This window comes from Pinus tabuliformis, chromosome 2_1 (assembly GCF_031772625.1).
Source record: "Pinus tabuliformis cultivar Carrire ecotype Pingquan chromosome 2_1, CPIR1, whole genome shotgun sequence".
NCBI lineage: Eukaryota > Viridiplantae > Streptophyta > Pinopsida > Pinales > Pinaceae > Pinus > Pinus tabuliformis.
In genome coordinates, this window is record NC_142299.1 from 664,080,179 (window position 1) to 664,086,178 (window position 6,000).

Below are 6,000 nucleotides of genomic sequence, written 5' to 3' on the forward strand. Positions count from 1 at the left end.
ATCAAATCTGGGCTCTGCGTCATAACTGCTCACCAAACAGCATTAAAGAGGAAGCATGGCTGAGAAGGAAAGTACCAGCCTCGAGCCAGCCGCAGCATTTATCAGTCTTGGGTTTCCACATAACCGACTCAAGCAGCACAGCAGAATGTCAAAAGATCAGATCTGTTCATTATGAGCGGCAGATTGCAACAGAGTCTCTGTCAGCAAGTTGAGGCGGTTGATGGATAAGTTATGACCGCCTCCTGCACTATATATATGTGTAGAGCCACAGCAGTGTTAATAACTCCGTAATGTAGCGCAGCAGCGCTCAAATGTAATTTCTGTGTTTTTAAGAAAGAATGTGCAGCAGCATGAGCTCACATGAATGAAGCCCTTTCTGCACAGCAGTGCAGGGATTGAAAAGTAAGAGAGCAGCAGCTGTAGCAGCAGAGTGATACACAACAGAGAAGAGCACGTAGCAGCGTGAAGATAAATTCTTCCAGAAAGGCACAGCAGTGTAAACGCAACAGTGTAGCAGAGAGCGGAAAGGCAAAAATGCACAGCAGTGCAGATTTGTATGTAATTTGTTTTATGTTTGTTTACTAAGAAAGAACACAGATCTTATTTGTGTAAAACAGCAGCGTTTTTTTTCAAGCACAATCTCTTATGAAATTCCTGTAACAGTTAGTTTACTTTTATTAAACGCAAGTTATTTTCCTGTTGCTGTTACACCGTAACTTAAAAAAATACTTGAGGTCAAAAATTTACGTTGCTGAAACACCACGTTCAGCGTTGCTGAAACACCTATTTCAGCAACTGAAAAAAAAAAACTGTGTTGCTGAAACACCGTTTCCAGCAAGTGATTTTTCTGTTTTTCTGTGTAAAAACAGAGTGCGATTTTTGTCTGTCTGTTATGGAATTTATCAGAAAATTCCAACAAAGATGGATACTCTCGCACCTGTGTAATTCGATGAAGCTAAATTAGGTCCGATTGTAATTTGCACTTGTCGATTATAATCCAGGGCTGGTTCGTTTTGCATGGACGCCGCAGAAGCCAAGTGCTGGTTTAAAAGTTCTGGTTGCTGCTGAAATCTTATATAAGCTGAATACTGCGTGACGAAACTAGGGTTAGAATTAGCTTGCTAGCCATCAAACAATAGATTTTGTAGTGGTTGGCCATAGTTATATACATCTGAAAATTGTGACGAAGTGAATCAGCTGCGATGAAATGCCGTGGAATCTCTTGGTGGAGTCTGTGAGAATACGCTTCCCATTTACGCTTTCCACGTGTAGACTATGGCGGCCGTCAGGGTCAGCCGACAAATTATGGCCACTGGTCAGCAGAGATGGGCTGGATGTTGCGCGTGCAACTTGAATACCGAAGTCGGCAACTGCTGCGGTTTCTTGCTTTACGATGTTCATACCGCGAGGATCCTCGTACCAGAGGTTGATTCTTTCGGGGAAGTTCAATTTCGCCTTTGACCCTCGAAACTTTAAAGCAGCATCGTCGTATGCTCTACCAGCATCTTCTGAACTCTCAAATGTGCCCAGCCATACTCGAGCTACCTTCTTTGTATCTCGAATTTCTGCAGCCCATTTGCCCCACGGTCTTCCCCTTACTCCTCTATAATGTCTCTTTTGAGGGGGTTCGGTGGATTCAATTCCTTTCTCTTAAATTTCATCTCAGCTTGTCCATTTCGTTGTTGATGCTGAGGTAGCGAGACGATGCTTGGTACTTCTGCATAAAACCAGCAAAACATCAAGAATCTTTCAGCTTACGCACACATTACCCGAGAGGGATGCAAGTTCTGCAAATCGACTCCTTTCTGTTTAACTGATTTTCTTTAGAGGTTTTAAGCATCATTTGAATTTCGATTACCGCTTCTTTCCTCTTAAATCTTTTTCCGAAAAACACTCCTAGAAAGCCATATGAATAAGCTTAGGGTTGTTAGGTTTAGAGAGGAGGTTCTTGTGTTTTCATGTTTGTGCTGATACTTTGTAAACAAATTGATAGTCCGTTGCGAAGTGTTCCAGATGGTGAAAAGAAATATTCGAAAGGATCACTTGATATGAATCCGTTGAACCTCAAGATCATCGAGACCCTTAATCTAGCTATAATAATCTATGTTCTCGATATTATTCTATTAATACTCTTATCCATTTCATGATGTTTCACAAAGAACCTCATGTCTTAAAACCAAAAAAATACAGCTATGTTAGCAGCTTGTATTGACAAAAGGGGATGACATTTCATTTTTAGTAACTTAGGGTTACACAGTTGCATCTCTTCTACCATTGGTTACAATAACATTTAAGAAAAGGCCATTTAGCAAAGATTGAGCAAGCTAAGCTATAATCATTTAAATAGGGTAAATAAAATCACACAAGTCACCTCCTCCCCCCGTCAAAAAAGGAAATTATTTATGGAATGCACCCAAAAAACACATCTGGGAACTCCGAGCTGCAGAATGCTTTGCTTCTGGGGATAATACAGATCTCTGGAACCTTAAATTTACATAGCTTACGGCGCAAACAGATTGAGGCTTTTCGCCTCTCTTGAAAATTAATTAACAAAAGACATCTGATTCAAGTCTATGTTGGGGATACCATAAATAAACCTATTTGGTTTCCTCTATAGTTTATTTTTTCTTTCTTCATTTGATTCCTTCCGATAACTGACATATTACGAAGATTTTAAATTTCATCTGAATTTCCTCCAGACTTTGTATCATTTCTAGCTGACGATCCAATGGAGATACACATGATTTACAAATTATATTGACCGTATCTAAGCACAAAACATACAGAAGTTATGCCAGAAACTTCAGTGGTTGACATAAGATTCAGGGTATTATCTATTCACCTTGGCACGATGAAGCAGTAATGTGCTGACCAGTAAAATCGTCCTCTTTGACGAAATGCATTGTGACTGTGATCGTCTGCTGCTCAGTCCCCCGTATGTTCTGCTTGGCCGCTGATTGATCTGCCTTGTTCTCCATTCGATAAAGGACACGTCTACCGAGAACGCTGGAGAGGCCATAAATAGTGGACGACAGAGCCATGGAGCTATCAAGCCTTGAAGGGAATCTACTGAGATAGGATCGCTCATTCACCACATTCGTTGCAGTAAATTATCTTACCTCGACCCTAAGTCGGATAGAGTGAGAGATTGTTGGAATTTTGACAACGAATTAAGTAAAATTGGGTAAAAATGTAACTAGTTAGTTTTATACCGAAATAACAATTATGTAACTGAGTAGGCTGGTATAAAACTAGTGAATGCCCGAGAAATGTAATCATGGAGAATCATTGTTGAATTAATAGAGATTCCAATCCCTTGCCCCGTGGATGTTTCCTTGAGACGTAAATCCTGTGTGTTTATGCGTGTGTTTGGTTTCAGTTTCTTTTCTTGGTCAATGTATAACTGAATGTGTGTAGTTATTTTCCTCATTATTTCCCCTATTCAAATAACAATTGGTATCAGAGCGTGAGCATGAATTTGCCTATGGTGAAAAAACAATTTCAGCGTAGAGCAACCTGCCTGTGTAAGAAGAGAAGGATGGCTAAGTGTGTGGCTGAGCGAGCAACATGCCCTGCGTAAGAAGAGAAGGACGGTTGAGTATGTCTGAGCGAGCAACCTGCTCTTCGTAAGAAGGAAAGGATGTCGTTGCTGGCGTGAGGAGCGTTGAGGGTGGCTGTGTGTTTGCAAAAACAAGGTGCGTGAAGGGCTGTCCTGAACCTACTTGAAGAGTTGCGTGGAAGGGCTATAGAACCAGGCAGAGCCTGTTTCCAAACTAGCGTGAGGCCACCTGCATGAGTGTGCTGCCTGTGTGGAAGATTTCCCTGCGTGCTGCTTGCGTGGAAGGCTGTGCTGGTGGAGTTCTTTCCTGCGTGAAGGTTGGTAGAGCCTGTCTCTGTGTGAAGGCAAGTGTTGCGTTCATCACGTTGCTGCGTGGAGAGCAGAAAATCTACGTGTGGAGTTCTTTGCTACGTGAAGGAGCCTGTCTTCTGCATGGAAGAGAACCAAAGCTAAGCGTGTGTGGGGTCCGCCCTCCCAAACAGTTGTGGTCTGAGTGGGGGTCTGCGCTGCCAAACTAGAATCCATCAAGGCAACACTGCTGTGGTCAGAGTGCTGCCAGAGCAGAGCTTGTGCGCTGCCAAAGTCTTAGCTTGCTTGTCGCGAGAGAAATTCTTGAGATCAACAGATATGGATCTGGGTAATCTTTCTTAAATTTGAGTGAAATTTTTGCAGAAATTTGTGAAAGACAAAGGGGTAAAAATTAAAGGGTTTTTTCATTAATTTGAAAGTAAAGTCTATTGAAGGGTTGTTGTTTTTAAGAAAAAAGGGAATTTTTTTTTTGAGTACAAAGAGTTTGTTTGAAAAAAAATAAACCCTAGTTGAAAGACTAAAGATTGAAACCCTAGACTGAAGATTGAAACCCTAGAAAAATGGCCAAGATGTCGAATGCAAAACTCGAGGTGGAGAAATTCACCGGAAAGAGCAATTTTGCTCTTTGGAAATTGAATGTTAGGGATCTGCTTGTGCAACAAGGGTTGCACAAGGCATTGGATGGGGCAACTAAGAAACCTGCAACCATGTCTACTTCAGACTGGGAGGACTTGGATGCCCGAGCTCTCAGTACCATCCAGTTATGCCTGGCGGATGAAGTTCTCTTCAATATTGTTGAAGAGACTACAACTTTACGATTGTGGGGAAAACTAGAAAAACTCTATATGACAACGTTATTAACCAACAGTACCTGAAAAGACAGTTATACGGTCTTCGAATGAAAGAAGGTTCAAACGTTGCAGAACATTTGAATGTTTTTAATACACTTATATGTCAATTAACAGATATGGAAGTTAAAATTTAGGAAGAAGATAAAGCCATAACCTTGCTGTGTTCTCTGCCCAAATCATGGGATCACTTCGTAACTTCAATCAGCTTGAGCACTGTTGATTCCTTGAAGTTTAAATCAGTCATGGGAGATCTCCTGTCTGAAGAAGTATGAAGGAAATCCAGTACTGAAACCACTGCATCAGAAGCCATGGTAGCTAGAGGACGCTCAAGGGAAAGAGGAGAAAAACCAAGGGGGTCTTCCAGATTGAAATCGAAGGGAAAGAAGTGTAAGGCAAAATGTTGGCAATGCAATAAAATTGGACACTTGAAAAAAGACTATTGGAAACGAAAGGAATCCGATAACCCGAAGAAGGAAGAGAATCAGGTCGATTCAGGTATGATAGACGAAGTTTTACGTGCTGAAGAATTATGTATGATAGATGAAACTTCACATGAATTAGACTTTGGTGCTTCTGATCACATGTGCCCACATAGAAATTGGTTTACTTCGTATGAAAATGTAAATGGTAGTTCTGTGTTTATGGGTAATAATGTGTCATGTCAAACTGTTGGAATGGGAGATATCAGCGTTAAGATGTAAGATAACATAGTTAGAACATTAAATAATGTTAGACATGTACTTTATTTGAAGAAAAATTTGATTTCTTTGGGAGTGTTGGATTCAGATGGTTATAAGTTTACTGGTCAGGATGGCGTCTTTAAAGTCTTTAAAGGTTCCCTAGTGGTTATGAAAGAAGAAAAGGTCGGAAATCTTTACAGGTTGAAAGGAAGTACTCAGGTCAGTGAAGCAGCGGTTGCGTCAGAAAAGGAAGAAACAGGTACTCATCTATGGCATCAATGATTGGGTCATATGAGCGAGAAAGGTCTTCAAATACTGATGAAACATAAATCTCTTCCCGATCTGAAATCCTTGAAGTTAGATTTCTATAAACATTGTGTGTATGGAAAACAGTGTAAATAGAGATTTAAAGTTGGAAATCATAATAGTAAAGATGTTTTAGACTATATTCATTCTTATTTATGGGGACCATCCCCTGTTGTGTCATATGGAGGTGCTCTATATTTTTTAACGTTTATTAATGATTTCTCCCGTAAAGTTTGCGTCTTTATGCTAAAAAATAAAGTTGATGTATTAAATGTCTTTAAACAATTTAAAGCAA